Source organism: Miniopterus schreibersii (assembly GCF_964146895.1).
Source record: "Miniopterus schreibersii genome assembly, chromosome: 15".
Lineage (NCBI taxonomy): Eukaryota > Metazoa > Chordata > Mammalia > Chiroptera > Miniopteridae > Miniopterus > Miniopterus schreibersii.
The window spans coordinates 25,656,492-25,677,545 of NC_138115.1; the positions used below are offsets into that span (position 1 = coordinate 25,656,492).

A 21,054-nucleotide genomic window follows, 5' to 3' on the forward strand; every position below is an offset into this window, starting at 1 on the left:
TTGAACTGGGTTGGAGTAAAAGGAGGGCAAGGGATGGAATAGGAGACACGCTGTGTGCATTTTGAAAAGATCCCAGGCAAACGTGACACTGCACACACGCATATCAGCAGCCTCACTGAGCCCCCCAAGAACCCCATTCTATCCTTTTAGGTGTTGGCGGAAGGTCTGAAAACATAGGACCTGATGTTTTTCAACTTGCCCAAAATCATAGAGCAAAAATGAGAGGCTTGTTTAGAAGCCAACATGGTTTTTGGTAGGTTCTAGGAAGAAAGGCCTGGGGGATCAGCTCACCTGAATTTCTATCTTCTCCTTTAGGGCCTGAAGCCCCTTCAGTGCCTGCTGGTGCTGCTCCTTGAAGTCATCCTGCAGAGACCAGGGCATAATTTAATTTACATGGAGATCTAATCATGATTCGGTCTTTTACATCCTGAGCTGTGGCAGAGGACACACCTTACCCTCCCACAAACGCCAGCCTGCCCTCCTTAGATATCCCCACACCTGGAACATCCCCACGAGCCCATGTTCCCCTTCACCGGGGTCTCCTGAGAGCTCAGGCCGCACACGGGACGAGCAGGTTCCAGGGGAGAGCGGAAGACAACCTGTCTTACAGTGCTTTTCACAGTCACTCTAACTGGAATCTTAACTGAGGTTTTCCCTCAGAATTTAAAAAACACACCAACAAAACAATTATCCAACTACTCTGAAAACTTTGTATCCAGTTTGGCTCCTATACTTTCATAAAAGTAAAATAATAAACTGTCGGGCGAGAGGAGACAGCAGTGAGACACACAGGCATGAGCACGTAAGCAATCCTTGGGGGAAAGACAAAAACGAAAAGGGGTGTCCCAGTTCAGGAGAATGTGGCCCAAGTTCAAAGGAAAGCACCGATGGTAGAAGTCATGTCTTCATTTATCAACACTCAGAATTTGCTAACCGGAAGCAACCCTTTGACCCTTGATGAGGCGGATTCTGAACAACCCCAAATTCAAATCGATACCTGTCTACCGGTGTCCAGTGAGGCAGCGCCGTGTCGGGGAGGGAGGGCGCCGGGGAGTTTAGCTGAGCTCAGGAAGGGGGCCTGGGAGCTGGGGGTTAGGAGCATGAGGTCCCTATGGTGAAGCAGCATCTTACTTTCCACAAACCACCCCTGACCACTCTGGGGAAACGTTTAGGATGGGAGGGGCGGGTCACTACAGAAAACTATAACCGCCCCTCCCCCCCAGAATTGTTAATACTGCATTATGCCTAATATTTTCTGAGAAACTTCTAGGGCCCCTTGTCCATGCAGGTCACCATGGAGACCCATAGAACATCCGTCCCAGAGTCCCCACTGTTTGGACTTGGAGTGGCCAAGTTTTACCTGAACCTTCATGTCCCTTGAGGCTGGAGATCATGCCTCTCCTGTCTTTCTATCCTCACAATGCCTGGCACTGTTGATGCTCAATAAACGTGTGCTGAGAGCATGAATGGTGAAGGAATAAATGAAGGAATGAGTGAGACAAGTTTATGTACTTTCATTTTATAAATATTTACTGAGAACCTCTTTTGGGCTGGGTTCTGAAGCTTTCAGAATAGGACCCATGCTTTGTCCTCGAAAAGCTGAGTGAACTGTAAGAAGTTAAAATTCACATTCAAGTGCCTTTCCAGGGTGCTGAATAATGCAGGAAAGTTCAACTCCCTGCTCTACTTCTGGCCTGACAGGTCTGGCAAAATAATGGCATTTTCCTTTCCAGACTGCCTAAAGTCATTTGCCACATCTGTGAAGATGCCCCCTGAGCTCGGCCTCCCAGCTCCTGGAGACCAGCCAGTACTTAGGCCTGTGGGACACATGTGCACCCCAGGTCTCCGGGGCTGCCCACAACCGAGCCTCCTGGCGTGTGTTCCCCATGCTCACCTGAGGCAGCCACTGCTTCTCCAACAGGGCTTTCAGCTCCTCTTTGGCCGAATTTAGCTCGGACCGCAGTTCTTCCACTGCCTCCTCAATGGACTTTTCCTGTTTCTTCCGTTTTTTTGTGGGATCTGTGAAAATAGCGGGTGACCAGATTAAGTGACAACGTCACTAGAGTGTAGTTCCTACCCTACGTCGTCAATCACGCACCTCGGTCTGAGACAGCTTTGCCCCTTACATTGCACATTGACCTTGGGCAATGACCTAACCTCTCTGACCCTCAGTTTCCCAAACTGGGAAATGGACATAATAATAGCACCTGACTCAAAGGGTTGTTGTGAGGATAAAATGGGATCATGCAAAGTCCTAGCACAATGACTGGCATGATGCTTCATAACTGTGAACTGTTACCGTCATTTACAATAACTCTTTTGACTGTACTGACACATAGAAATGTGAATGCAAAACTCCTAGAGTAACTGAAGCACAATACGAACTAGCGTGTACACATTGATTATTAATACAAAGAACATACCTGTGTATCCTGACTGCAATCAGAGAAGAATTTAAAGTAATGAAAATAATTGTAGTTTTAAGGCCACATGTTTCAATAATATCATTTAAGCATATAGTTTTACATTTCAAGTGAAAGAAAGGCATCATGCATTATGAATGAACAGTTAGGCCAAGGTTGCTTTATAAGTGTGTACTTCAAATTTTTTAAGTTAAAATCAGGTTCAGAATGAATTATAAAAGAACTTTCTAACTAAACCACATACTGATAGAGCGCTAAGGTTAAGGGTTAGTGCAAAAGACACCAATTGTACATTTGTTACTTTTTCAAGTATATTTAGGAACTATTCCAGAGATGACAATATTATTAAAATTCTAAGCCTTTCTTTGAAACAACATATGACTTTTCTCAGGCTGTACCTTTTCCAAACAACCAGTTATTACATGCAGTAGAAATTGATTTGGGTTAATAAGTGATTTGAGGTGAGTAGGAATAGGAGAGCTGAGAAAGGAATCAAAACAGTCACGAACGTTAATGGAGCAACATTGCTTTACAGACATTTCTTCCCTCTCCTTGCAGCACTTTGCATTAAGGAAATAAGAAGGGATATGCACAGAGAGTTACATACAAGAATGTTGATCATCGTGTGATTTATAGCAGGGACATTTTTGGGTAACCCACATATATTATGAAATAATTCAATTGAGAAATAGAGTAGCCATTTGTTGGGATATTATTCAGCCACTAAATATGGTGTTTACAAACCTGATTTAATGACATTGGAAATGTGATATATTCATTGAAAATAAGCAAAGTCAATACTGCATACAGTATACTTTATATATGCATACAGAAAATTAATGACAGAGAACACACCGAAATATTACCTGCAGGTGTATCGGCCATGACTTTTATTCTCTCTTTTCTGCCTTCTTGCATTTAAATTTTGTATATCAACAGCACCTTTTTTCAATTTTTTGATTGTGGCAAAATACATGTAATGTAAAGTTTGCCATCTACACTGTTTTTAAGTGTACAGTTCAGTGGTATTAAATACATTCATAATGTTGAGCAAACGATACCAACACCCATCCCCGTAACTCTTTTCCTCTTATGAAACACAAACTCTATACCCAGTAAACAAACTTCTCATTCCCCCTCCCACCAACCCCTGCTTTCCATTCTACTTTCTGTTTCTGTGAATTTGACTACACTCGGTACCTCATACAAGTAAAATCATTACAGTGTTTGTCCCTTTGTGACTGACTTGTTTCACTTAGCATAATGTCCTCCAGGTTCATCCATGCTTAGCAGATGCCCCAATTTCCTTTCTTTTTAAGGCTGAATAATATTCCACTGTATGTATAAACCACATTTTGGTTATCCATTCCTCTTTCAATGGACATTTGGGTTGCTTCCACATCTTAACTACCATAAATTATGCTGCTATAAAGATGGGTATACAAACATCCCTTTAAAGAAATATCTTTTTATCAGAAAAAATATTTAAGAAGTGGAAAATTTGGGTTTTTTTTAGCAGCCTCCAAGATAGAATCAAGGGTAATTAAACATACAATAAATGCCAGTAACTAAGTAAATGGTGCTGTTTTAAAAGTCTAAGTCTATTCCTTGAAAAGAAATTAAAATGAGGGAAAATAAGGAGATAGTTTTATTATGGGATTTTTCAATCTTTGTATTATATTAATATTTTCATGCCTATATGCTATGTTTTAACAGCTATTTCTTACTGGACCTCAAAACGGGATATAAAGCATGCACATCTCTCTGTGGAGTAAACACAGAGCTTTACTAACCATTTTGGAATTTGAAATCATAAAATTACAGTGATAATGTCATAATGAGCTTATGTACAGAATAAAGTCAAAGACCTGGTCTGATTGCTCATTAACCCCCTTTATGCTCATTCCGGGTCCGAATCAGAGAACAGCAGATTCACAGAAGGCTGGGGGAAGGACCCTTCAAATTCACTCTGTCTAACTGCCCCACTCGTAGTGAGAGCCGCTGAGACTCAGAGGGGGAAGAGCTGGCGGCAACTGAAAGGGGCAAAGCTAAGACTGGCGCCTGCCCGTGTGACTGCCAGCTCCTTCTCCCTACGCACATGGTCGGAAACCCTCCCAGCCCATTGGGATCCCCCATGATGGGTGCTGGGATCATCCCACCCTCAACCGGAGGTGAGGCTGTGAGGGCAGCTCTGGTGATGTGTGTGCCCCCCACCCACTGAGCTCCAGTCAGGGCCCCCCCTTCCGCAGTCTCAGAAGGGCCACCTGGACTCACCACCCTGCACCATACCTTCGTGCCTGCGCTGAATGTGGGTCCGGAGAAAGGTGGTGTTGGGGAACGACACATCACAATGATGACACTGCAGAGATGAAGCATGGGAAGTGCAGGGTTAAATCACCTGAGTGCGCCTGGGACTCTCCCTGTATCCAAACTCCCGTTACTAGGGACCCCTGGGCTGCTTCAGATCCAAGAAGTTTCATTTACTGAGTAAGGAGTGATGGCCACCCCACCCCACCCCCACTGTATATGTAGCGTGGCAGGGAATATCTTCCAAGGTGTCACATTCCAAATTTCACGCCCTTCCCCTCATCCCATCCTTCCCTGCTTCCCTGTTCCCACCCCCAGCAGGGCACTCAGAAACCAGGCAGCTAAAGTGGAACAGTCACCACTGCGTTCAGAATAAATCCAGCGCTCTACCTCGACGTTCAGGCCCCTGGGACCGGGCTCTGCTAGCCTCTCCTGCCACGTGTCCTGCCCAAACCCCAGCTCAGGCAGGCCAAAGCCGTCACCCTGAGCACCCTTCTCACACTGCTGGTAACATTCCTCCACCAAGCTGTGCTGAGCGTTCAAGGCTCTTTTAAACACCACCTCAGGAAGACTGTGCTCTCACAGCCCCTCAGCCATTTATCTTAACACTTTCTACACCTATAAAGGACATCAGGTCATTTTGGGCAGTAGAGTAGCCACGCCCTCTTCCTCTGATAACCACACCCAACTTTCTCCTTGGGAATTACCTCCCCTTTTTCTCAAGCCTTGGGCTTCAGTCCATCCCAGCTGCATGGAACATGTGACCTAGACAAAGCCAACCAGAGCCCTGCATTCCTGGGCCCTGTGACTGCTTCAGAGATGGGAAGGAGACCCAAACACAGGAAACAGTGAAATACTTGCTGGGGTGCTGGGACCAGCGCAGGCCCTCTGTCATGCCAGCCTTCAGTCTGGGAAAATGAGAAGTTGGCCTTACTGTGGCCCAACTTACTACCGCACACAAGAACCTTTCTCACGATGCAACCCACACAGAGGAAGAACTGCCAAGAGCTGCACAGAAAGAAACTAGATTCTGGTGCCATCTGATTCCTGGGCCAAAGCCACACCTGGGTGCCAGCAGGACCCTGGACTTTTCAGGACCCTGGATTAAGCCAATGATCCAGGTTAGATTGCTATTTGTCACTACTGAAAGGGATCTGACCCTTCCTATCATAACTCACATTACATCAATTGAATCAATTACCATGCTATTGAAATGATGCCTTCTGTCCCACCTACCCTCAAGCTATAAATTTCTTTAAAACCTGGACCAGCAGGACTTGTGCCTACATCCTCAGAGCCTAGAACCATGCTTGGTCACCATGACAAGTTATTACAGGGCAACTGTCACCAAACCACAATTCCCATGGAAATATATGCAAATGCTCAAATGCTGCTGTGGCTGATGAGTTGTCACTTGGTAGAAGAATGGAGATCTTTTTCCAGAATCAGCTTGCCAGATTTGGATCCCTTTCCACACATGGATCACACACACACACACACACACACACACACACACACACACACACACACACTGTAGAACCTGAACAGGCTCCCTCAGGCCCTCAGGCCCTCTGGCCATGAGCAGCATCTCCAAAATCTGCTCCTAACTAGTGACTATGGCCACAGTGGCCTCAGGCCCCAGGGTGTGGTGCTGTCCAGGTGGCCCAATAGCTGGGCACCGACCCCGCCCACTCTCCCTGCCCTGCTGATATTCCTCACCACATAATAGCTCTGGATGCTCATCTTATGGACCATCTCGTCTAAGTTGGTGATTGTCTTTTCATCCCAGAGCCTTTGCTCCCGGGCCACCTTCAGCTCTTCAGCGAGGCGTTTCAGCTCCTCCTGAACACGCTCCTGCTGGTCCAGGCTGGCCCGCAGCTGTGCCTCCAGCTGGCCACCGCTGGTTGTCAGGCAGTCCTGGCAGTGCAGCAGGTACTCGATCATTAGCTGGGCAAGGCGCAATGCCTTGAGCAGTGCCGGGTCCACAGGCCACCCACAGTGTCTGCATTCCTTCCGGTCAAACTTGCAGAGGGTGATTTTAGCGATGTTCTTCTGCAGGGTGGCCACATCCACCTCCCGTGCCACTCGGTCCACATCCAGGGACCTGATGTGCTTCCAGTCCATGCTCTCATGGCGAGGCTGGAACTTGAAGGGAGGGCCTGTATAGGTCCCAAAGAGGGGACCACGGCTACCCTGAGCATCACCAGTGGATAATTTCATGGCTGACGAAGCCCTGGGCAGAGCCCAGGACCTGTAGGTAGCAAAGAACCTCAGATAGGGCCTGGAAAATGAGAAGAGAGTCCAAGTTAGGCAAGGTGCATGGGCTGCATGTGCCGTACACCTGGCCACCAGGAGCCTAAGTGGGGGAAGTGAGGGATCTGAACAGCAGCTGGAGGGTGAGTGCTATGCACTCATGTGGCCAGAGCCATGGAAAGCAAGAGTGTGGGCTTTACAGTCACTCAGCTGTGGATTCAGATCCTCAGTCTTGGCCAAGTCCCTTCACACCTTCAAGCCTCTGAGGTGTATTGGGAATCACGGGACTCATCTTGCATGTTGGTGGTTACAAATGAGGCAGGGGAAGCGCCCAGCCTAGTGCCTGGCACATAGTAGGTTCTCAGTGAATACCCCAAGCCCAAGTCCACTACCAGAGTTTTTTGTTGGGGGAAACTGTCAGTTGTATTAGTGGGTCCTTCTGCAACCTTACATTGACCTCAGGATAAAGTCCAACAACTTGCCACGGGTGGCAGAGCCACCTGAGGTCCACCACTGCCCTCTTCTGCATCTCTCATTATAGGATCATGCCGGACAGGGGTAGGCTGCATTTCCCAGTTTTCCGGGCTGTAGGGTGTCACCACATGACTATGTTCTCTCCCGTGGGGTGTAAGTGAAATGATGCCCAGCACCGCGGGGGTGGGGAGGAGGGGTGCTCAAGACAGGGCCGTGTCTCTGTACTCAGACTGTGCTCAGTCCACGATGGCCTTTTGTCTCAAACCCAATGGTTTAGTGAAAAGAGCTCCAGTTTTTTGTCACAGACTCAGAGTCTACTCTCTACTTTCTTGGTAGACATAGAAATTTTCTCTCTCTTTGAAAAGTGATTTGACAAAACAACAGCAATTTTAACCCAATATTCCACTACTAAGAATTACAATTTATTCTACAGATAAACTCATACAAGTGTGCAAAGGTGCTTGTGCAAAAATTGTCATTTCAGTGCTGTTTGTAATAGCAAAGGATAACAAAAAGTACAAGAAAGCAAAGTACAAAGACAATAAAGGAATAAATTGTATCTGTATACAATGCAATACTATCCACTATCGATGAGACCGAGGCAGCTTTACATGTATTGTAGGCAGTAACATAGAAATATATACACACACACATGTGAAAATATATGTGTACATACATGTGTATACTTCTGATTCTGTTTAAATGTTATATTAATATAGTCACATTTAATAACTTTCAAAAATAATAGATATGTATTTCTCACATATATATCTCTATACCTGCATATAGAGAGATCTATTAGAAAAGATATATATATTGTATTAGAATGGTTGTCTATGTGGGGGTAGGTAACTGGATGTGTGAAATAAGATTTAAATAAATGAATAGATGGATGGTCCATGGGTAGGAGATGGATAAATAGGTGGGTAGATAGATAAACGGATACATAGATAGATAGGCCCTACACCAACCAACGATGATATATGAATGATACATGTGTGTTATTCCTGTATAATCAAAATTAAATAAAATATATGAATTTAGCCCGGCTGGGTGTGGCACAGCGGTTGAGCATCAACCTAGGATCCAGGAGATTGGGGTTCGATTACTGGTCAGGGCACATGCGCGGTTTGCAGGCTCGATCCCCAGTCGGGGCCGTGTAGGAGGCAGCCGATCAATGACTCTCTCATCATTGATGTTTCTCTCTCTCTCTCCCCCTCTCCTTTCCTCTCTCTGAAATCAATAAAGATATATTTAAAAAAAAATATATATATATATATGAATTTATGACTCACTGTATATAATTCCATTAGCATAGACTATTTCTAGAAAAATAGGCCAGCTGTTAGCAGTAGTTACCTCGGCATGAGAATGGCAGTTAGGGGATCTTTATTCCCACCTTCTAGCATCGATACTATTCAGAATGTTTTGCATCATTATCTATTACTTTTATAATTATTAAGGAAAAATATACAATTTCTGTCCTTGAGGAACTTAGAATCTGGGGCAGTAAGAAGTACATATGACTCTACTTAAGCTCTTTCTAGATCAAGTTTTCAGACTTTTAAGTGCAATAGAGAGAGAAGAGGAAGGTCACTGACATCATGAAGGGGAAAGGCCTTGAGGAAACGGTAGTGGTGGGTTTGCAAAGAGGGGAAGCGCCTCCAGGAAAGGGCCCGACCTCCCGAAGGCCCTGTCTTCATTTGGGAAAGGGGATGACAGGCTTGCCGCCCCCCCCCAGGGTGCCGTGGGAACTGAGGACAGGCAGACGGACTGCACTCATGAGTAATAGCAGCTGCAGTGCAGGGAGTGCCAGCCTCTGAGCCAGATGCCAAGTCCAAATACAAACCTGCAGACTATTGCTATTCCCATTTTACAGACTAGGACATTGATTTCTGGAGAGGTTAAGTGGCTTGCCCCAGGTAGAAAGGCAGAACTGAAGTGAGTTGGAGGTGCCTCTGGCTCCAAAACCTGTGGACTTTGAACCGCCCAACATGATTCTTGAAACTATCCTAAAAGTTTGCTTTGATGGGATCATTCCTCATCCCTCAAACTCATTCATTCATTTGCTCACTCCCCCCCGCCCCTGATTTATAGCATGCCTTCCTGGGCCAAGCCCTGGGCCAGGCTCCTGAGGGACAGTAAGCACACACCTTCCCACCACCCAGGAGCTCAGGGTTCGTCCGTGTTGCCACAGTAACGAGTCCAAACCCGAAGCCTGGTCTGGAAGCCTGTCCACAGGATGCCACTGACAGACCTTCGCCACTTCGGCGCCCACGCTTCCCTTTCTCAGATACTCTTCCCCACACAGACTCCAAAAGTAAGCCCCGTAGCCTCCAGCACGCCCACCGTGGCCCTGCGGAGAGCAGCACGGGGCTTATGATGATGATAGCAGCCACCACTGATTAAGGATCTATGTCTCAGGCAACGCGCCCGCGTTTACAAGAACTGTTTCTACCCCTCATACAGCCTTGCGTGTAGCTGTGATTCACCTCAACTCAAAATGGAAAAACTGAGGCTCAGAAAAGCTAAGGAACCTTCCCCAGATCACTGAGCTAGTAAGTAACGAAGCCAAGGTTCAAATCAAGTTCTGTCTGACTCCAAACCTTTTCAATGATGCCAAACTGCCTCCCAATGGTGGTGGTGACGATATGTAAGTTATTGCCCAGTATGGAAATTACAGTACCTGAGATTTCTAAACCAACCTGCAAGGAACGAACCTTTATAGCCAACCACAGTAGCGTCAACGCTCGAAACGTCAAATTCTCCTCAAATTCTCCACGGACTCAACTGTCAACCTTGAGTCCAGTAGACAAAGTCCGGTGAGAATGTTCGTGGTTGCCTGGCAACCGCCTTGCCTGTGGGGGAGGGGATGGAGCACCTGCTTTCTCCACTGACTCAGCAGCAGACTGCTCATCCCACATGTGGGAACAGGGACACAGGCAGGGAGGACTCACTGTCATTAGAAAGTGCACAGCTGTGTTAACCATCTCTAGAGGTTTAGATCAGGTCCCAGGACAATGTCCCAATCCTAGACCAATGTCATGAATTGGTGGGACCCAAAGACTGATATTTATGCTAGCATTTCAATCTCACTCCCTTGTTCGAGATCGTTTCTACCTGGGACAATCCCACAGCCAAGGAAGGAAGCCCTCGTGCTGCACATTCCCAGGGACGGGGTGGGGTGTTCAGCACCTCACAAGGCACCCATCCCACGTGCAACAATTCCTGGAGGCTTCATGGTTCTTCTGAAACCCGCCCACCTGTACTCTGTCCAAGGCAACTCCTACAAAATTCACCAAACATTTAAATGCAACTCTGGCTGAGTTTTTAATATAAATAGACAGCTAGACTACACAACCACCCCTGCTACCTTCCTGTCTCTTCTGCTTCCTCAAAAGGCAGCCAAATTGATAGTTACAGACACAGAGAAGAAGGTTAGAGCTAGGGAATACAATATTCAATAATATCATGAAAAATATGTATGCGGCCAGGTGGTAGCTTGAAGCACCAGGAGTCTGCTCTGTAAAGAACTTGATTTTCTAACCACTTCCCTGTACATCTGACACTAATACAGAATAACATTGAATGTGAATTGTAATTGAGAAATAAAAATATTTTTTAAAAAAGAATGCAGGCAAGTAGACCATATGGAGGGAGCCAGGCTTCCTAGCTAGCTGTCAGACAATCGTTGACAAGCCTGCCCTGGCTCTGAGCCTGACTGAGGGACCAGCCTCCTCTAGATGGGGGCGCTCTCAGTGGCCACTCCTCAGGTCCAGGGGGAGGTGTTAGAGAATGTGTGGCACGGGAGGGAGACCAGCAGCCTTGTCTGCAGGGGGGGGTGGTCAAGGCCACAGCTGGAGCACCTCACACTCAACACACCTCTCTTCAAAGTGCAGTTAGAAATCTCCTCCAGCACACAGTGCAGGAGCAGCAGGCCCTGGGCCCTTGGACTGCTTGGTGAATGAGGCCCCTGCCCTGACCTAACAAGCTGTCCTCTGCCAGCCTCTGGCCCCTTGTCCTGTACTAAGCAAGTCTCCCCTGGACATCCATGTACAGCCACCTCACTGAAAACACCTTTGCTGCCTCCAGCTAAAGTCCAGGCCCGGAGAGCAAGAGGGATGAACTAGAGATCCAATGAGTTTGTTTTTAAATCACCTCATTACAAAAAAGAACCCCTTTTCCTACAGAACTCAAAGCATTACCCACCCCCACCCCCACCCCCCACCAAATCCTTTTACTTTTTTCAAAAAGGAAAAATCCAACTCTGTTCTCCCAGGGAAGCCCAGTTCTGGAAGTTCAGTCATTCCTGCTTCCCTCTCTGGGTACCTCTGTCCAGAGCAAACCGTAATACTTTGAGTAAAGTGCCCAGCTGGAGTGTCGGAAGCCCGAGGCCAATCTAGGGTTCAGCTCCCCAGCTCTGTGTCGCGACCCCCCGTGGGGCGTACAGAACAGCTAATATTTAGCCTACTGCCACAGATCACTTCCACCCACGCTTGTTCTGGGCCTAATTCCTGGCATAGTTTATCCATGGGACCTGGCTCACCTAAGGGTCCTGGAGCCAGGAGAGTGGGCCGACTTGCCAGAGGCACCGGCTCTACTCCTCCTCCTGTCCCCGCTCCAGGTTCCTTCAAACACCCCCAACAGCCTCAGGCCTTTGCCAGAAGCCTCCTGGGTGAGCGCATGCGCACGTGCTGCAGACCAGAATGCGACCCCAGCCTCAGGAACCCTGGCGCTCTCCTCAGAGGGAACAGAGCCCCCCTGGCCACCTCAGTGCTGCCACCTACAGGGCCGGGCACGAGTGAACCTCTCTGCCCCAGCATGGAGGCCTAGGTCTGTAGGATCTCCATCTCCACACAAGCGCCCCAGCCCATGATAAAGAGGGGTGGAGTCTCTCCCCAGTCCCCAGGCACCAGCTATTTCTAGATCTGTTACAAGGGGGAGGGAGGGATTGCCTGGTTTAATCCCTTAGGAAAATCCAGGAACCCTGTGAATGGGTCCCAGGCTTTGCTGAGAGGCAGTGTCTGGAGCCCAGGGAGGCGGGAAGTGCCCCTGTACACACACACACACACACACACACACACACACACACACACACAGCCCAGCTGCCCTAAACTAAAGGGACCCTCCTGGTTTCTGATTTGGCCCCAAGCTAGTCCTTTGAGTGACTCCCAGGCCTGGTCAGATGTCAAATACTCCGCCGCCCCCCACCGGCTGGCTTGTCCTGTGCATGTAGTTGTGAAGCCCAGGACCAAAGAACTCTTTCTCTCCTGTCCTCAGACCCTGGTCCTTTCGCACAGCAAGCCCCTGTTCTAGTGAGACTCAGATTTCTGGGGAGATTTTAAAGGCTTTTCTCTCACCCCAGCCTCAATCTGCCAAGCTCTGTATCTTGGGGCAGCCAAAGCAAAAGCCCATGGGACCTGTGCTGGCAGAGATGCGGAGAAAATGGAAGCCCATGCACTGCTGGTGGGAGTGAGAATGGCACAGCCGCCCGATCAGTGCAGCTCAGCTGCTGATCATCCACCTGTGAGCCAGTTTATGGTTCGATTCCACATCCAGGCGAGAGGCTGGGTTGTGATCAAGATTCCTAGTGGGGGGCGTGCAGGAGGCAGCCCATCAGTGAGTCACCATTGATGTTTCTCTCCCTCTCTCTCTTTCTCTCTTCCTCTCTCCGAAATCAATTTTTTAAATAAATGGTACAGCTGCTGTAAAAAAAGAATGGCGATTCCTTGAGAAATTACACATAGAATTGCCATATGGTCCAGCAGTTCCACTCCTGGGTATATACTCAAAAGAATTGAAAGCAGAAATTGAAATATTTGTACACAACATCAGGCTTTACAACAGCCAACAGGGGGAAGCAACCCAAGTGTCCATTGACATACGAATGGATTTAAAAATGTGGTACATACATGCATACAAAGGAATATTATTTAGCCTTAAAAAGGAATGAAATTCTGAGAATGCTACAACATGAACCTTGAAAATACGCCAGGCACAAAAGGACAAATAGAACATGATTCCACTTGCACATCATACCTAGAAGAGACAAATTCATACAGATATTCCAAAAAATACAATAGTGGTTCCCAGGGCAGAGAGGGGGAGGGAAGGGAGAGGAGTCAGTGTTTGGTGGGTTCAGGGTTTCACGTTAGGAAGATGAAAACGTTCTGAGTGTGGGCAGTGGCGTTGGTTCCACAGCAATGTGACTGTACTTACAGCCCCTGAACTGGACACTTCAAAATGGAAAACATGGCAGATGTTATGGTCTGTAGAGTTTATGCTACGTTTTGAAATGTTGGAAAAAACGATGGTTGTGGCAGGCACCAGGCCCAAGAAGGAATGTCTGTGAGCATCTGCTCCGACGGGAGCCTTGTCCCTCCTCTCCTGGTCAGCAAGCTCTTCTTTGCAGGAGTTCCCCTGCCCACTGCGAGGAGGGAAGAGCCTAGGCTTTGGAGTCAAAGGTTCATTTACATTCTGCATTCACAAGCTGTGAAACCCTGGGGAAGCCACTTCACCTCCTTGTGAAGTGGGAAAAATCAACTCTGCCTAAAGCATCCCTAGGCTGTCAGCGGGTGTCCTCCGAGTTAAGCCCAGTGGGAAACCTGGGGGGTCTTGGAGCATTTGTTTTGTAGCTCTCGTCCCAGTGTATCCCTGAAGTGCAGAAAGTAGCTCTGAGGGTACCTGTTTGTGCTCGCCATTTCCATAGCTTTTCATTTCCCCATGTATAAGCAGGGTACCCTCTTATGCACGACTGTTGAGAGAAAGTGGACTTGACGTGCACCCCAGTTGACCTCCATAGTAAGGTTAAAAGCTAAAGACCCCATCCTCAGCTGACCAAGACCTGCCATGCATGACACACCCACATCTTCCCTCACTAGGCCAGAGCTCAACATCCAACACAGCCTAGAGGTCTTGAGCGCCTACTGTGTGTCAGGCTCTGTCCCAGGGCCTGAGGATACCAAGAGTGGATAGGGGACTAGATCACTTAACCTGGGAAGCTGTCACCCTCTCTTGTGCCACCTCTGCCACAGCACACACAAGATTTGTGGCACCATGGTCGCAGACACAGGAACAGGACAAAGGTGTCTGGGGCTTCTCTACTACAGACAGAGGAAGCTACTCTTACCGACATGTGACGAAGCCCCCACACCCCTGCAGACAGTGGAGATCAGGGGAAAGCGAGGCACTGCAGGAAGTGTTTAGTGCCAGGATGTAGCAGCAACAAACCAGCGTTGGCTCTATTTGATCCCGGGACCCGACTCCCCAGTCACCAACCCCTCTGGGCCTTGAATCATGTCCCCGTAAGTCCTGGGACAGTGCTGACGACAGAGATTTTCCACCAGCGTGTTGCGGCCTCTAACCACGCCCCTCCCTCCCTGGTTCAGGTAGTTCCACAGATGCAGGGCATAGGAGTGTGAAGCTTGGCTCCCTGTTCCCCACCTCATAGTCGCGCCTCCACTCTGGATAGGGGATGGGGTAAAATCTTTGGGGGTGGAAGAAGGACAAGTTCAAACACCTGAGGTCGCTCACCTCCTGGAAGTGTTCAACTTTGCACCACACTCTCAACATCCTTGTCATCAAACGGGACCCTGGTGGCCCCAAATGTGTGAATTGTAGTGTTCAACAAAGTTTTCCATGCACTGCCATAGGAAGGAGTGGCGGGGGAGGAATCCAAACACCCCGTTACTAGAGGGCTGTGGAGCCTGTGCCGCCCAAAAGTTCTCCTCAGGGATGGGCCTGATGGAGATGACATCGGTGTCCATGTAGACGCCCCCGTATTTCCAGGTGATGGCCAGGCGGGACGCCTCTGAGCTGACATGGAGCCAGCTTCTCTCTGCACTGGTGCTGATCTGCAGGAGCAGGTGCAAATCAGCCTGAGCAGCGCGGGGGAGGGAGGGGAGTCACAGAAGGAGGCCTGGCCCAGGCTGCCGGGGAGGGGCAGCAAGCCTGCTTCCCAAATACCTATTTGCCAAGGGACCAATTTTGCCAATTTACCAACATTGCCTCCTTCACCCAAGTGTTGCCTTTAAGTAAAAAGTTTACAACAATCAATTTCCATGGGAAGACTTCAGTGGCTTTAAATTTTCTTCTTTAAATGAAAGAAGTGGAAAGATAAAGTAGAAACCAGAGGGGATTCCGCAGTGAACTCTATGAGTCATTTTCAGGAAGTTGGACGCTATCGCAAACTTGATAGAAAGAAATTTTTTAAAGTCCTAGAAGTACTAAAAACTGACAAAAGAAAGATAGAGTCGAAAATATAGGAAAAAATCAATATTTGTGCTATTTGAGAAATTTGCAAAAGAACCTTAAAATGCATGTATGCCTTCGTTCAATAACTAATTCTACATTAAAGGAATTAAGATGTCCCACTCATCGATGGCTTCTTGTTTCCTACGTGCCCGAGGTTCCCCAGGAACAGCTCTTTGGGTCTTTCCTCTTGGACCTGAGTTAGTTCTCTGGACCCCTCAATTCAGGGCTCAGGGCACTTGGCATCTTACCATAGGTCCTTGACATCAAGTGGATGGGTTGTTTTTTCCTTCCAGAGCGGGGGTCGGGGGGCAGAGGGGAAGGGAGGAGAGAGCAGAGCTCCTGCACCCTGCTTAGGGATGACTAGCGGGCTCCATTTGTGCAGTCATACATGCCTAGTGCCTGCATTTCTGGTGGGTCATGTAGCCGGTGCCTTCCAACCATCTACACCATGGCCCAAACCATTGAACAAGTGGTCAAGGCAGAGATCAGTGAAGTAGTTGGGGGCCTTTGTCACAGGGGTGAAAGTGAGCATTAGTGATGCAGTGAGGCCCCAAACACAAAAAGTAGGACCTTTCTGACCAAGAACCTAGTAGAGGGAATGATGGAAAGAGCACTAGTTTGGAGTCATGCCTCCGCTTGCCACAGGCTCTGGGCACCAGGGCAAGTCCCAAAACTGCTCAGAGCCTCAGCCCTTTTGTACAGTGTGGGAAATAGGTGACCTCATGCTCAAAGTGAGGGTGAGGGGCTCTGTAAACCCAACAAGCTACTCTCACTTTTCACCAAGGAAAACAGGAGATAATAGAACATAATTACTGTAGATGGTATTTGACTCCCTGATGACAAACATGAAGTTCTTGGTGTGTGTGTTTTTGTTTTTTCAGATAAGTGAAGTATATTTCCCTTGGAACCCTTAAGAAGAAACCCTCAGCCCTGTGTTGGAGCTGAGATGTGTACAGAGGCCAGCTCTCAGGCACTGATACCCAGGGCCTTTTTGGGATCACAGCCTGATGTCCTTCCTGAGTCTTTCTGAAGAGGCCGCCTGTCATCTGAGCCACTCTGCCAGGAACTCCCCAGGCTCCCAGATCCATCCCTTCAGCCTTCCCTCTGGTGTGAACAGAACTGCTTTCCCTTCTGTCTGCTCCCCATTCTGCCTCATCTGGCCAGTATCACACTGACTTTCTGTGTGTGTGGGAGCAGGTGCCACAGCAGCAGCTCCTATGCTGACTCCACAGATCCCCAGAGGCTCCCAGGATGGGCTTTGGAAACTTGGGGCCATAGGTTGTATTAGTCCCTTTACCATGGGTGCCATTGGTGCACCGCTCCTATGTATTACCTGCCCAAAGGAATGTCCCTGCTCTTTGACCCCCCATGACCTTAACTCTGTTCAAAATTCCGCCAAATGACTTCACAACAATGGCAGGCTTTCTCCCACCAGCCAAGCAACGCCTAGGAGTTGAGAAGTGCAGAGTTATTTGTCTTCGAGCAATGGGTGGGTCTGAATATGCTGGTGAAAGCCACCTGTGCATCCCGATGTTGTCTACTTTCCTAAAAGTTTCTGCCTCCTGTGAGAGAGCTCCTGCTTCCTCCCTTATAATCTAAGCCAGACTTGTCAATGCAGTGACCTTGGGGCCTGGGCAGCTGCTACTGCCTGATGAGACCTAAGGACCTGGGCAGGGATATAGCCACAAGTAAACAAAGCACATGAACAGGATGGGGAAGGACCTCTGAATCCACTGTACTCCTCTTTTCCCCATTCAATATTATTCCACTCTTCTTTTTATTTTACAATATTGTTCTTTGGATGTTCGGAGCTAGTCTGAAGAAAAGACAATGCAGGGGGGAAAACCCCAACCAGAGCAGAGATTTCCCCAACTCTCCAACCCTAGGGATAACCTCTGATAAACTCAACTGGGAAAACTCCAATGTTTGGGCCTACACACCCCCTGATATAAAGTACTCACTGTATTAAGAAGGAAAAGTTAAAGGAATTTTTAACATTAAATGTTTGTTGAACTGAATTACACGTGAAAAGGGCACCTCTTCATTCTGTAGCTTCTTTGATTTATTGAAAGAAGGAAATACTCAAGCCAACAATACTTGTCCTACTTACTTTGGAGCCCTTGGAACCACAGTTCCGGTTTTTAACATATTTGTCAAGTAAGTGGGACTGATAAACTTTTTAAAGCATTCAGCTATTAACAGGGCAAAACCAATACGCAGAATGATGGCTTATCACCATCGCCAGTTCCTGCCCTGGCGGGGTAGCTCAGATGGCTAGAGTGTCCTCCCGATACACCAAGGCTGTGGGTTTGATCCGGGTCAGGGCACATACAAGAATCAACCAATCGATGCATAAATAACTGAATCAAAAAAAAATCCATGCTTCTCTCTCCTTTTTCTCTAACTCCAAAATCAATAAATGTTTTTAAAATTCTAAAAAGAATCTGAAAAAAAAAAAAAGAAAAAAAAAAGCCAATTCTTTTCCCCACTGTTCTGAAGCTGGAACAAACAGTGGAGACCTGGGTTCACATGAATGAGCAGGGGCAGTTCACTGCGGAGTGAGGGATAATCCACAGCCTAGCGCCTGGGAACCATGTGAGAATAACAGAAGGACATTGCCGAGTGACAGTATCAACAGTAAGTCCTGAAAACCATTTTCTTTCTCACTGATCATCAGTGAATTGATGCCAGCATAGAATCCCCTTGTCCGAATATGTTACACTCTGCTGCTCGTCTAAGGGAGTCCCCCTGGCAGTCAAATGTTGGGCTGTATGAAATTCCACGTCTGGGGGTCGAGCATCGTCTGAGGCTTGGCAGAGGGGAGAGGCAGATGCGTACCCAGAATATTCGTTCCTGTGGGGCTGCAGCAGTGGCAGGGGCGTCACTAGTCAACCAACTGAGCGGCAAGTAGCAGCTGCTGTCCTCAAGAACTAGCACCATATCAAGGGCTCAGTGTTGAGCTCTGTTCCTGCCAAAGGGGACATTCGGGGGCAGAGGAGCTAGAGCAGCCTTGGGAAGTGGGCGTCTATGCTGTTGGGCCATGTGGCCTCTCTCTTGCCACCACAGCCATTCCACCCACGTGCCCATCGTGCCAGTTCTGGGCTGGTGACCAAGCAGATCGTCAGCAGTGCACCAATGCCCTGTCGGCAAACAGGCACAAAAGATCTGTTCGGGTAATGGAAATACTCTAAAACTGCATTATGGGATGCTCGCACACAAAAGAGCCACCTGCTGTGGAAGGTCTGCATGTGGCGGTCCTTGGGGGGCACGGCCATGAGGCGCAGGTCGCCGCAGCTCAGCACAAGGTCTGTGGGCCCCGACCCGCTGCTCCGCCAGCGCCAGCGTCTCCTAGATCTTGTCCAGCTCCCTGTGGCAGCAGCCGGCCACAGCTCCCGCATCCTGAGGGCCCGAGGCGGGGAGCGCTGCCCGCAACCCCTCGAGCAGAGGATCCCAGCTCGGGGAGCAGAGGCTGGGCTGAGGGCTCAGCTCCCGCCAACGTAAACGGAGCCGCCTCCTCTTGAGAGGCCTGCAGTCTAACTCACTTCCGGTCTCAAATCTCGCGAGAGACGTTCCCTCCCCCAGGATCCCAAAGAGCTTTCAGGGGGACGCGGGTCTCCAAGTCTCAGCAGTGGACGGATAAGAAAAGTCACAACCACCGGAGTCAAAATAGAAGTCCTCAGAAATAGAGCTTTAGTTTGATAAAATTAAACCAAACTATGGAAGTGAGCAGGTGCGATTGGTAATACCCCAGGAGGAAGCTCTCACGGTGAAGATAAATGCGTGAAAGTCAATTAGAAATTCACCAAAAAAGATGTTTAAAGAAACAAAAAATAAAGGTACTTTAAAAATAAACGTAAAAACTCACTGAGTATTTAAAAATTATCCCCCTCAAGAGTTTCTGAAATTACCAGGGTAGCTGTGTGTGTGTGTGTGTTTAAGGGGCCAGGGACTCTTCACCCTCCCGGCAGAGGGTCGTTGGCGCAACTGGACAGGACTCAGGAGAGCGCCGAGCGGGCAGAGCCTCCAGGAGGGGGCACCAGGCGCCCACTGAGCGGCCCAGAGGGACACAGCCAACAAACAGAACACCTCTGACAAAACCCAGTCAAGAGAAGTAACCTAATCGGGACCACACAGAGGACAGTTCATCCTTCTCTGCTTGTTTTTATTTTTATTGAATTTATTGGGGTAATACTGGTTAACAAAATTGTATAAGTTCCAGGGTCTCAATTTTATACCACATTATCTGTACACAGTATTGTATGCTCACCACCTGCAGTCAAGTCTGGTCCATCACCGTTCATTGCCCTATGACCTTCTCCACCTCCCTCTCCCCTCCCGCCTCCGTCACCACCCTGTTTTCTGTGTCCACGAGTTTTTCTTTTTCTTTATTCTCAATCCCTCCACCCTCAACCCAGCCTCCCCAAACCTCCACAGCTCTCAGCCTGCCCTCTATCTAGAGTCAGTCACTCTTTTCATTGTTAGTGATTTTGTTCCTTAGATTGCACATATGAGTGAAATCGTAGGGTACTTGGAGAGAAGTAACCTAATCAGGATAACACAGAGGATAGTGACTCCATGTTTGCTCATCTCTAAAAACTAGGTCAACAATATTCTAGAAACAGACTCGAAAATTAATTCAAAATGAAGCAGGTGTATGCAGAACAATGGCAATCAGACGACTCTGGAAACATATGTCTCTGAAAAGACATTGTACCCATAGTGATTTATGGCCAATTTCATTCAACTTTACAAGGAAGAGTTTTCATGATCCTGAAATTGATCAAGAGGGTTAAAAAAAGATGGAAATCTAGTATTTTCAATTATTGTATGATATTTTACTTTCCTTTTGAATTGGACTTTTTAAATATATCAGAATCCATGCTTTTTTCTTCTTCTTTTTAATATTTCTTTATCGATTTCAGAGAAAGGAAAGGAGAGGGAGAGAAAGACATAGAAACATCAACGATGAGAGAGTCACTGATCGTGCCCACAACCCGGGCATGTGCCCTGACCGGGAACTGAACCCCGATCGCCTGGATCCTAGGTCGACGCTCAACCGTTGAGCCATGCCCGGCCGGGCCAGAATCCATGGTTTTTACAACATTGCTAAGATTAACTTTTTCCATTTAATTTTTAATCTACATGAGTTGTCGTTTCTGGATCTTTTTTCCTCCGTGTAACAAATATTAATTGAGGGCTAACTTACTTAAAGTTACATGAGCAGGAGACAGGCCCAACAGCATAGACGCTCACTTCCCAAGACTGCTCTAGCTCCTCTGCCTCTGAATGTCCAACTTGTCAGCAACAGAGCTCAACACTGAGCCCTTGATATGATGCTAGTTCT

General features: G+C 47.9%; 1 protein-coding gene and 1 pseudogene across 3 annotated transcripts in view; one reads left to right on the forward strand and one right to left on the reverse strand.

The window, feature by feature from the left end:
- The window catches only part of LOC308567469 (uncharacterized protein), a 54,340-nt gene extending 34,793 nt beyond the window's left edge, over positions 1-19,547 (forward strand). The window contains exon 3 of one of the 2 annotated variants that reach the window (XR_014000302.1): positions 316-3,960. The gene's annotated coding sequence lies outside the window, so the exon portion shown is untranslated. Of the gene's footprint in view, positions 1-315; positions 3,961-16,591 lie in introns of those variants that run through there. The other variant, XR_014000303.1, reaches the window with a different exon arrangement.
- LOC308567494 (alpha-1,4-N-acetylglucosaminyltransferase pseudogene) lies at positions 14,699-19,108 on the reverse strand (annotated as a pseudogene). Its single transcript has 2 exons — positions 18,926-19,108; positions 14,699-15,334 (listed from the first exon to the last, which is right to left on the reverse strand). The product of its transcript is annotated as an alpha-1,4-N-acetylglucosaminyltransferase pseudogene (transcript).
- Positions 19,548-21,054: the final 1,507 nt, after the last annotated feature.